At 44.9% G+C, this 12,433-nt stretch overlaps 1 pseudogene; it reads right to left on the bottom strand.

Moving 5' to 3' along the window:
- Positions 1–2,358: 2,358 nt before the first annotated feature.
- Positions 2,359–3,184, bottom strand: LOC120647933 (annotated as a pseudogene).
- Between the last annotated feature and the right edge of the window lie 9,249 nt (positions 3,185–12,433).

Below are 12,433 nucleotides of genomic sequence, written 5' to 3'. Positions count from 1 at the left end.
GACGACGATGACGACACCTTCGCAGGATGAAGCGGCAGCGACGCAGGCCAACGGAACCAACAGCAATGACATCTCCGTCGACACCATCGTAGACGGCCAGCACGAAGTCAACCTGCTTGACCTCGGCATCTTCGCCGAAGATATCGCGGCGATGCGCCGCATCGACGCTCGCCTTGAAGAAGCGCGAAGAGCTCAACAACAGGCCTTGGAAGTAGGGCCTTCGGAGCAACAGATGATAACAAGAGCGAAGGGGAAGGGAACCATGTTAACCGAAGCAGAGCGACAAGAGCAATACAACAAGTTGAAATAGGAGGAGCTTCGATGCAAGGCGCTGCAAAAGAAACTACAAGCGCAACGGATGCTGCTTGAGAAAATGCAAGCACCACCACCACCGAAGGAGATGGCCGCAACCAACCCGCGGCAACACGAGCCACCAAGGGTCCGCCCAAGGATCATACCGATCGACGAGATCTCTGACCGTTCTGAATCGGACGGCGAAGAGCACTAACGAAGGGGCTATCAACGAAGAACACCATTATCCGAAGAACTGGAGGAAATACAATGGCCCCATCGCCTCAACCCAGCTGTGTTGCCTCAGTTCGACGGTAAGTCGGATCTCGAAGAGTTCCTCCTTAAGTACGAAGCCAATATAGAAGCATCAGGAGGAGGCACTACGTGCAAGGCGAAGGCACTCGTCCTCGCGCTGCGAGGCCTGGCCCAGCGATGGTATGCAAACATCCCCTCCGGGAGCAAATTGTCATGGAATCAACTTCGCTTTGAGTTGCGCACGAGTTTCCGAGCCGTAAGGCCCGATGAAGTCACATCATGCGACTTCCACAATTTGAAGCAAGGAAGCATGACTCTACAGGAGTACCTTCAGAGCATCATGAAGCTTCGCGCAAGAGGGCCGAATGTTGCCGACCAGAGCATCATCGATTCAGTAGTGAAAGGGATCAATCTGGGCCCATGCGGAGAATACATATCCCGGCGCAAGCCGAAGACAATCACTAAGCTATTCGAGATAATGCAAGAATACTGCATATCTGACAGTGCGAAGAGGAGAAGGCTCGAGGAGATGAATGAGCAGAAGAAGCCATGGAACAGTGAGAGGTCCCATTCAAAACCATGGCACGCTGATCAGGCGAAGCACCAGAAAACAGTAAACAACATCTCTGAAGAAGAACCTCGAGACTCCAGACACCATCACCGGGGAAAAGGCGAGAGGGACTGTCATGATGAAAGATCCAACCGCGATGATCGTCACCATCGCGAAGAGCGACACCACAAAGGTCGAAGGGATAACGGCGGCCGAAGAGAGAAAATTCCATTCTGTTTTTTCCATCGTAAGGATAAAGGCCATTGGACGAACGAATGTCCCTTCGCCATCAAGAGGAAAGAAGAGTTTGATCGGCAGAATTCCCAGCCAGCGAAGCCAGTCAATCATACCTCGCAGTTGCCGCAACAGTCTTCGACAATGGCTACCACTTGGACTCCGACGCCAAATTGGCCGATGTCATATCTGGTTTACAACTACAACCCGCTGCCGTACGCGCACTAAATGCCACCTCCGCAACACCCAGTGCCAATGCTACCCCCTCCGCAGTATAGTCAAACATGGTCTAAAAGCTCCACACCACAGTCTTATGACCCAACAAGTTTACCCCTGCCTCCGAAGCTCGAGCCGGGGCAGATACTAGAAAGAGCAAGCGATGCACCCTCCGGCAGCATGGTTAACGTCATCAATGCCATCTCCGGAGGATCCAACAAACCAGTGCACGAGACGAAGAGGCAACACAAAGAATACTTCAGAACTATCTCTCATGTGAGCGAAGGCAAATCCTTCCGAACACCTTGGTCGCATGTTCCGGTATCCTTCACACAGGCACATCTTCGGCTGCAACACTACCCTCATAATGACCCCTCGTCATTAGGGCTAACATCGGCAAGAATTCAGTACACTTCGCAGGGAATGATGTTGGGCCAATCTTGCTGGACAACAGGAGCTCCGCAGACATCCTGGTATGGCAGTGCTTCGTCAAGATGGGTTTCACTGAAAAAGCCTTGCAGAAGTCGCAGTACCTGCTCATTGGCTTCGGTGGAAAAAGGATCGAAGCTCTAGGCAAGATAGAGCTCAATGTCACGTTCGGCGAAGGGGCAACGTAGAGAATCAAAGCAATAACCTTCGACGTGGTGGACATCAACTACTCCTACAACGCCATCTTCGGCCGCAACACTCTGGTCAATTTTGCAGCAGTGATTCATCAGTTGTATTTTTGCATGAAGCTGCCTTCGGTCGGAGGAGTTATTACAGTCTTCGGCAACCAGGAAGAAGCAAGAAGATGCGAAGACAATGCATCTACCGCTAACAAGAATATCCATGTTATTGAAACACCAGAAGAGGACACCGAGGCTGCAATCAGCGAAGACCCAGAAGAGGACACCGAGGCTGCAATCAGCGAGATTGGAGAACCCCAAATGCCCTCTCAACATCCTTTCGACAAGCTTCTTGTGCCCTTGCAAAGTATTTTGGCAAGTATTTTTTTCTTATTACCTTGTGGCTCTCGAATGGTCTTCACAAAAGTTGCCCACGACAGATATATCCCATCTGCTAGATAATAACCCATCGTATATTCATGACCATTGATCTTAAAATTAACCTGTGGACCTTCCCCCTCAGTAAGCCTTGCAAATATATTCGATCTTTGCAGCACATTAATATCATTGTGCGACTCTGGCATGCCAAAGAATGCATGCCATATCCATAGATCTACAGATGCAACTGCTTCCAATATAATTGTAGGCTCCTTTTTATAGCCCGTGTACATCCCGTGCCATGCAGTCGGACAGTTTTTCCAGCTCCAATGCATACAATCTATGGACCCAAGCATACCAGGAAATCCTCTGCTCGCTCCAATTGCAAGTAACCTAGCTGTATCTTGTGCGCATTAGGCCTCCTCATGTACTCTGGTCCAAAGACCTCAACAACAGCTACTACAAACTTTCTCAAAGTTTCTAGAGCGGTGCTCTCACCAATACGAATGTACTCATCCAAAGCATCAGTCGGAACTCCATATGCTAACATACGAAAAGCTGCAACGACCTTCTGTAGACAAGATAGTCCTAGCACACCAGCTGCATTCCTCTTCTGCACAAAATAGTCGTCATGTTCCTCAACAGCCTTCATTATGCGAAGAAATACAGGCCGCCTCATCCGAAACCTATGTCATGATGCAATTAAAAAATTAGCAACACTATAATATTCATACCGTCTGAAAGTCTTTGCTTTGAACATAGGATTATCTAAGAAATAGTCTTTGTAAAGAAGAGCATGGTACAAAAGTCTTTCACGATTCAGTACATCATGTCCCTCAACCGATCCAATTTGACCCGGATTGTTTGACGAATCCTCAATGATCATTTGTGTGGCACCAAAGAAGGATCATCCTCATCATCCGAAGATGAGGGATCAACCACTTCATTCATCACAAACTGGTTGAATTCATCATCGGACTCCATCTATAGGACCCTCAGCTCCTTTTTCCTGAACCCTGCTACCCCGAGGAAAAGCTATCATCTATCTGTTCAAACAATTGAGAGCCATGGTGCCGCTTAGATGGTGAGATTGTTACCAGGCGGCTGGCCAAAAAGGAGGCTCTGGCGGTGGCAAAGTCCAGCCGTCCAGGACACTCCAAGGATCAGCGACACAATCAGCCCCAAGCAACGACGGCGTGCAGCAGTCATGCAGGAGGCATCGTCCCGCAACACTGCGAGAGCCTTGCCCGTGCCGGGCGGCGCCCGGACCACGCGATCCCGAGCGCGGATGATGGCGGCGGTCAGACCTGTCGCCGGCGGGAGGCGACAGAGGCCGGCAGCCACACCTTTGCGGAATGAGTAGGTGCCGCCGTGTCACCCCGAACGCGATGCGTGCTGGCAAGCGGCGACGCAGGACCCAATCGCGACAGCGGCGGTGGCGTGGGGACTCTGATCGCGAAACGAAACGTCGGAGGAAAAAGAAACGTCGGAGACACGGTCCCACAAGTTTTGAATATGAAGAGTCCACATTATACCTAGTCTGTTGGGTTCTCCCCCTATTGCAGCCCTTTCTATTTTTTTTTGCAGCCCTTCCAACTAGCTACATTTAGCTAGTAGTATTGCTAATCTCTTGGACTTGTTCTAAGGCGCTAAAACGGAAGTCTTTTAACTGTGTGCCATTAAAAACAATGATAGTTATTTGTGTGTCACTAAAAAGTTTTCTCGTACCTATATATCATTGCACAAATTTTGTTTGTCCTGCATGCCGTTCTGGACAGATGTTGGGATTTAGGCCTCATTTGGTTTTTCAATTTAAGTTATAAGTCCCGTCACATCTAATATTTATACACCAATTAGGAGTACTATAAACATAGACTTACTATTTCATAAGTTGTGACTTAATCACAAGACGAATCTATTAAGACTAATTAGCCTATAATTTGACCACTAATTGCATAGTAACCATCCACTAATCGTGCATTAATATACTTAATAAATTCGTCTAGAGCCCTATTTGCAACTTATGCAATTAATTTTATATTAAATTCGCATCTGGACATTCAAATTGACATCCGAATATTCGACGTGGCAGCAACTTAAAAAAAAACAAATGAGAACTTAACAGTTTGAGAGCTCCGACGTATGGGAATGGGACCAAATTATGGATTTGTCCATCTTACCCTTGAGTCCTCTATTCAGTTACAGAACACGGTTCAACTATCCTTCGCTTGCTATCTGGTCACATCTAAACATTTGAATTGACATCTGAATATTCGACGTGACAATAACTTAATAAACCAAACGACACCTTAACAGTTTGAGAGCTCTAACGTATGGGACCAAACTACGGATTTGTCCATCTTACCCTTGAATATTGTTGATTCCGAAGGTTGGTGTGACTATGCAAGAAGTTGAGGCTGCCTGTGCTAACCGAAAGGCTCGCGCTGAGAGTGATGGCGATGATGGAAAAGGTAAGTTCACCATTTATAAATAATTAGATTTTTTTAAATTTAAACTAATTTTTGTATATGAGTTCATTATGCTAATTATTAGTTTTACAAATGTGAAGGTGGGGGCGGCCATTTGTGTGTGTCAGTACGCGACTACTACTGCTACAAATTCCAAATGTGTCCTGGGATATTTAACCCAATTTTTTTTGGCAAGCAGCAATTTCAGCAGTTTGATGTGGACAAATACATAAAGATTGAAAGCTCACATTTAGATCACATCAGGAACAACCAGCAAGAGTTTAGGACTGATTTATAACAAGGTCTCGTTGACAGTTTACATGCCGGCGTGGGTCGAGCAGATGCGGTCAAAAGACGAACAATATTGTCCCGTCATTCATTGGAGGTCTTCGGGACATGAGACATCGGTACATGGATGCCATGGCATTGGTGTGGAAGTATGGGAAACCGGATATCTTCCTCACAATGACGTGCAACCCAAATTGGGATGAGATCAGGTAGTTACTTTTGCCTGGGCAAACTGCACAGGATCACCTTGATCTCATGACTCGGGTATTCAGGGCTAAACTTGAGGTCCTGAAGAATAAACTGATGAAGAATGACATCCTTGGGAAGGTTCGAGCCTATGTATATGTTGTGGAGTTTCAAAAGAGGATGTTATCACATGCTCATTTCTTGATAATCATGAAACGGAAGTACAAGCTGACGTGTCCTCAGCAATATGATCTTCTTATCTGAGCAAAACTTCCAAACAGGAAAAAGTTTCCTGAGTTTTACAAGATGGTCACCAAGCACATAATGCATGGTCTGTGTGGTGTGCTTAACCCATTTTGTCATTGCACCAAGGGATGCTCCTCTTGTAAAAATCGCTATCCACGAGCCTTCTGCGAGTCCACGTCACAAGGAAAGGACTCGTATCCCGTATATAGGCGATGTAACGATGGTGTAAGGAGATGTTTTGAGGTCATGAGCTGGATAATCGATGGGTAGTATAGTACAATCCTTATTTGCTACGCACGTTCAATTGCCATATTAATGTTGAAGCTTGTGGAAGCATTAAATCTGATAAATACTTATTCAAATACATTTACAAGGGTCGTGATAAGGCATCGGTTGCTATTAGAGAAGGTGATAATGCTGATAGCACTGGTAATGCTGACGAGATAAAGCGGTATAGGGATCGATGCTCGGTGGGTGACACCTCCAGAAGCCATGTGGAGGATATATGGTTTCGACCTAAGCAAAAATCACCCACCAGTCAAACAATTGTAGCTCCATCTCCCCGATATGCATATGGTGTCATTCCATCAGTGTTCTAATATAGAAAATATATATAGTAAATCGACCGGGTGTGGAAGAGAATGCTTACAGCATATTTTGCTCAAAATAGGGTGGATGAGTTTGCACGTGGGATATTGTATCAATATTTTCCGGAGTTCTATACTTGGCACCCGAATGGTACATGAGGGCGCGCAAGAAGGTTGGTAAAATTGTCTCCTCACACCTGGCTGAGGGGGAACGCTATTATCTTCGCGTTCTACTTAACCACGTTGTTGGATCTACCTCGTATGAGCATCTTAAAATGGTTGATGGCGTTGTGCAACCTACATTCCGCGAGGTAGCCGAAAGAAGAGGTTTGATCGAAGAAGATAATACATTAGATGACTGCCTTATGGAAGCTTCTATGTTCCAAATGCCTTCTTCACTACGAAGGCTATTTGCAACCATTTTGGTGTTTTGTGAACCAAGCAATGTGTTTGCACTATGGCAGAAATACTTGGACGCAATGTCAAAGTACGACTCGGCGGCGGCGGAGCAGAGATCAAGAAACGGCTAAGTGCAGAGAGGAGAGAAGGGTCGCTGGTATATATAGGTGGGGGGCCTTTGGTCCCGGTTCGAGCCACCACCCGGGACCAAAGGGCCTTTGGCCCCGGGTGATGGCTAGAACCAGGACCAAAGCACCCCCCTTGGTCCCGGGTGGAGCCACTGTTGGTATTTCTTAACGTTCACAGATAAGATCCGCAAGCGCACGGAAGATACAGTTGTAGCACTTCACCTGGAGAGTATTCAGGGTATCGTAATTTCACAGGGAACGGAGGTGCACTGATCTTCTAGCTAGAATAACCCAGGAGAACGAGAAGTAGGAGAGCTTCTAGTAGTGTGGTTTATCTAAGGGTAAGAATAAAGGTAAGGTAGACTTAGGTTCGTCACTCGTTTACTTCGGACACCGGTCTGACCTAGGTATGTTAGGGCCCTCCGTCTTGTTGCTCTACGCCGTACCCGGATAGGGGGGAGTGCACTAACCATGAAGCAGCTTCGTAGCGGACCAACGGGGCTGTTACCACCTGCGGTCTACCCCGCAATATGGTGGAGCACGAGGCAAACAAAGGTAATCTAGAGCCTAAACACCACACTTAAGCCTTCGATTACTTACTCTAGCGTTGCACAGGGTTTACCCGTCTTTATCAGGGGCCCTCTACTAGAGTATCTGTTACGAGAACGGACAATGAACCCGTAAATGAAAGAATAACTTAAGAATACTAAACCAAGAACTTAACAGAAGATGAACTCCGGATACTTACTCAAATGCTCGTATCCATCGAAGTACAAGATGAAGAGAGGCCGACATGTCCGGCTCTTCTCCGATCCTCCACCTCTCACACTCCCTACTCTAATGATACAAGTGGAGCACTACTACTACTTTTCCTCCTTGTGTATGAGAATGAGAGAGAATGGATGTGGAATGAATGAGAGAGGGGGAGAGGTGGCCCCCTTATATAGTGGTGGAGGTGGAGTAGGGGCTACTCCATGTGATCCTTTACAAGGAAACACCATGGCACCGCCTTTAGGAGGATAAGATCAATCTTCTCGCCAAAGTGCACATGGACGGGCTTCAGTCTTGGTTCGGGCCACCTTGTGGGTCGGCCGACCCTTGGGTGCCACGTTTCGCGCCGCCTTTCGTCCAGGACACTGCCAGGTGGGTCCCCAAGTGGGTATAGGGTGTTTGGCGGTAAGTTTAGGCGGTTTCCTCCTATTTACGGGCCCTTGAATCCGTGTGACAGCCTCTGATTGGTCGGAGGTGTGTTTCTTGGCCTCTTGGGTTGATCTGCCGTGGGCTGTCTTTGTAAGTGTGACACAGGATGGGCTCTTTCGTGCAGTTGTGCTGCGTCTGCTGCCTGTTTTTGCCATATTTCGCATATGGGCGCCTGCAAGTCAATAATCACCAAAACTTGTGGAATTGGTTAGAGTTAAGCCCTATATCTAAGTTTGGTGATTATTTAACATGAAAAGCTCTAGGAGTTGACGGTTGATTTTAGCACTTAAGGACCGTCAACAACACCCCCACACTTAGCCCTTTGGTCGTCCTCGAGTAAAGTTTGAAGGACTAAGGTGGTTGCCACTCCTTGAACATAACCTGCATACTAGTTATTGCAAGGTTCTTCCAGTTTCTGTAAACTTTTGAGTGGCTACAATGCTTTCTTGGGTAATTGAAAAATGGAATGAAGTAGACTTCAGGTTCCTAGCTCTTCCTGCTCAGAAACTTGGGTTATTATTTTTTTTTTAAAACTAAAGCATAGTCTTGCTCCTCAAATTATTCTCTCGAAGCACTCTTTTTGTTTCATATCCTCACCAAGGCAAAGTTGTTGCCTTCTTTTCTCCTACCATCTAATCAGGCTTATGTGGAGCTTAGGGTAGGGATAAAAAATCATGTTTGCTTTGCTTATATTGTTAAGTCAAAAACAAGATCCAAGCAGAAACAAGTCATACAATCTGATCAAGAGGTGCAAGTGTGTGGGATATTTTTGGTGGATAGTGGATGAACTCCATTGGATGATCTATCTCTCTCTTTGTATTATTTTTCTTGGACATGGCCTATATATATATTTTTCTTCTCTTTCTTTTTATTCGACATGTCTTGTGGACATGTGGCATACCTTCTTTGGGCATGCATCTTTTCTTCCCCCTTTTTTTGTTATGCTTTTTGGGCATGTGGCATACCTTTTTTGGGTATGCATCTTTTATTTCTTTTTGTATAGCCCATATCCTTGATGGTAACCTTAGAGAGAGAGTCATGATAGAACTTGGAGTATTATTTTGTGAGTGGATGGAAATGATTTGCTGTCTTCCAATGTGGAAGTATAGCATATGAGTGGATGTGTACGTGATCTTGATCATGAGAGTATGACAAGTCTCTAACAAGGGTCAAAGAATTTGACAAAACTCGAAGCAAAGTCAAACTGCATATGAGGTTTAGATCATGAAAATCTAACTTTGGCTTTGGTAGGAATTTTCAATCTGAGGAGACAAGCCATTGCACTTTTTTTTATATTTTTGAAAAGAAATCCCAAGTACTATGCAAGGAAGAGCATGATTCCATTCATCCAAACATATCGTATTCGTCAATTACTTAGAGAGCATGGGTTCCCTATGAAGATTATTGTTCACAAGAACCAGAGAGAAAGCAAGGAATAAAGAGTATGCAAATTTATTCATGAAAGCGCATGAAGTGCAAGGCCCTTCTTTGCATTGTGATTTGGAGTTGAAATTTCAGATCAGAATTTATTTGAATAGGGAGGTGTGAGTTTAGGGAGCAAACCAGCATAATTGATGATGTTGTATGGGCTTCAATGGTTCGGCAGACCCTGTGGCTGGCTGTTCCCTTTATAGCCCGCCAAGTCCTGTCTTGGGCGTGTTGTACGATGCTGGTCTGTTGATGCTGTGCATCATGTTGGGGGAGAGATCTCAAGTGAGTTTGCTCCTTGTGCTTTTGAGAGATCTTCCCCACACTTATTCTTGTACATGCTTTTATTCAACAAAACAAAGGTGGAAACAAGCAAGGACTCTGCCGGTTGTAAATACCGGGGAGTCTAAACTTTTATTGAACAAGTATTTGAAAAGCCTAATTTTCTTTTCTTTTATTTTTTTTACTTTTTATTTGATTTTATTATTTTATGTTTTTTTATGGCAAGCTAGGCGTGATGGGTAATTTAGCAGGGTGGAAGCATGACATGAGGATGCACGAGTTATGAGATTACTTGCCTGAGAACTCGCCAAGCATGAATGATAATGCAATAGCTAAGCTTGGTGAAGCAAAGTTTTGCATTTTCTTCTGCTTAGTTCCTCGTGCATCTGTCCTCCATGGAATTGAGGAGCATTGTATGAATGTTGGGTTGTTGCATGCTGCTCGAAGGTTATTTTCTTTTTATTCCCTGTAAAAGGTTAGTGGACAACAAATACTCAAGGCATGTTTAAGAAATTTGAAAGGATTTTATCTTTGCCTTGAGATTAGTTGTTCACATCCATGCTCTAAGGAAAATTAAATTGAAAGGTTCAAAAGCCATGGATCCTAGATTGTTTTGCCATTATTTTATTTCATCATTTTTTTCAAGAGAGAGATATTTGTTTTTTCAAAGGGGTATTTATTGTTGTTCACCAAATTTTTATTTTCTTTTTAGAAAATTCAAACAAGGCTTCGATAAAACTTGCATGAACATAAAGGGCATTTTGTCAAGATACTCACGGTGCACCTCGAAAGGTGATTTGTGCCTCCTTTGTACGTTGTGCATTTTTTTCTTTTGAAGTACATCTCGAGCCTTGATTTACCTCCAGTATGGATTTAGCTTCATGACTCCCCTATCTGTTTGAAGTCTTCCCTGCAGGGATTAGTCCTCAATATATATACATCCAATGCCTATGAAAGTATTAACTCTGATGGATTATTAATCAAATTTGACACGAAGTCTCATTTGATTAAAGATCCCAAGCGCTAGGCTAAAACCAGAGCATACCAAAAAACAGGCAAAGGTTGCATGCATTTGTAAAATCAAGCTATGTTCAAAATGGAGATAAAAATGAGTGAAGGATTGGTGAACATTGAATTACCTTGGCACATACCTGAGTGTTCTTACCAGCAGCATATATGGATGGAAGTCTTGGAGTTGCTGCAGTGGTGGCATGGTCGCATATAGTTGTTGACGATTCCTCCTTTTGGTGTGAGTGAAGCGGAGGAGAGCACTCAGACCATCCCAACTCAGGCGATTAACAAGGCTAGGTTGTACACATAGCCAGTGTGTAGAAACCATAAACCTTGGTGGCATGATCCGTTGGCATAATGCTTTGGGATTGGAGGTGCAAAGTACGTCTCCTTTCTTTGCATATGAGCATGTGCCAAATGGGGTGGAGTAGCAGAGCCCCGGATCGTAAGAGGAGCATTCCTCTTCTTTGCGTGCGTTGAGGATGCTAGCGATGCTATGCAAAGCTGGCAGCGAATGAGAGTTATGGCAAGGCTTTGCAAGCGCGCGAGAGCAAGGTTGGGTGGAGCCAAATGGTGAAATGTTTTTCTGCTGAAGTGTAATGCCACAGCTTGAAGGCGTGCACACAAGACAACCTTTGATATGTGTAGAGCTAGCTGGCTCACTCTAACTCCCTTCCTTTCTCACTCCCTTTTTTATAAATAAATATACCCTCTTTTTTCTTTCTCTCTTTCTTTTTTTCACTGAATCTTTTTTATTTTCCTTCTTTTTCTTCATCTCTCTTTTTTATTTTTCTTTAGTAGAGTAGGCTAGTACCAACCTTGGTACGGATGGATCTTATCGCGGGGTGATTACCAATCTCCCCCACACTTGAATTGTGTCATATGACACTAAATCAAGTGTACGGTGTTGGTGCCTCCTTCAGAGTGTGCTCCATCGCAGATGCACCAATGTGTTGATGCAATCCCCATGTTTCCGGCCATCGTATGTCCCCTATTCTTCTCAATCTTAACCTGCATTGGTTAAGGCCAAGAATACCCGAAGGTGCATACTAAACTGAAAACATGTTCATGCTTATTATTATAAAGAAGGAATTTTATTACATATATTCCTTTCTTTTCTTTTTGATAATCCGGGCTGTCTCCCGGCAGTGCTTTGTTTAAGGTCATGAGCTTGACCATGGGGGCTTCTTCCTGCAGCTATCAACTAGTGGTGTAGCCCCTACCTTCACCATCATCCGTCATTTGTGCTTAAGCTGCAGGGTTAGTGTGATAGTGCAACCACAAAATTTACAATGCTTACGATAAACAAAGGCGTCTACAACCATCCTTCTAAAAGTTTTGCTAGAGAGACCTATAAGGAGGTTGCAGGTCGCGAAGGCATTCGTGGTGCAACAAGTGGCTGACTCTGGAGGGGTCCTAAAAGAGTAAGGTGGTGGTGATTCCTGGATGAAGCTGCCATGCTCGTCTATCGATTCGCTTCCTTCACACTCCAGAGACAGTGCCTCACTTAATTCCCTAGCCTAAGGGTTCTCTGTCTCAAGAGGTTCATCCTGGAAGATCATAGTTGTATCCCGATTATGATCAGGATCAACAAAGTGTGGGCTAGTGGGATGAGGCTTTAGATCTATCAGAGGACGTGTTGGCTGTTCATGAATGGGTAGTTCAAGGGTTTCCTCTA

This window comes from Panicum virgatum, chromosome 9K (assembly GCF_016808335.1).
Source record: "Panicum virgatum strain AP13 chromosome 9K, P.virgatum_v5, whole genome shotgun sequence".
Lineage (NCBI taxonomy): Eukaryota > Viridiplantae > Streptophyta > Magnoliopsida > Poales > Poaceae > Panicum > Panicum virgatum.
Note: the sequence above shows the minus strand (reverse complement) of the source record. Positions and strands in the feature narration are given on the sequence as shown.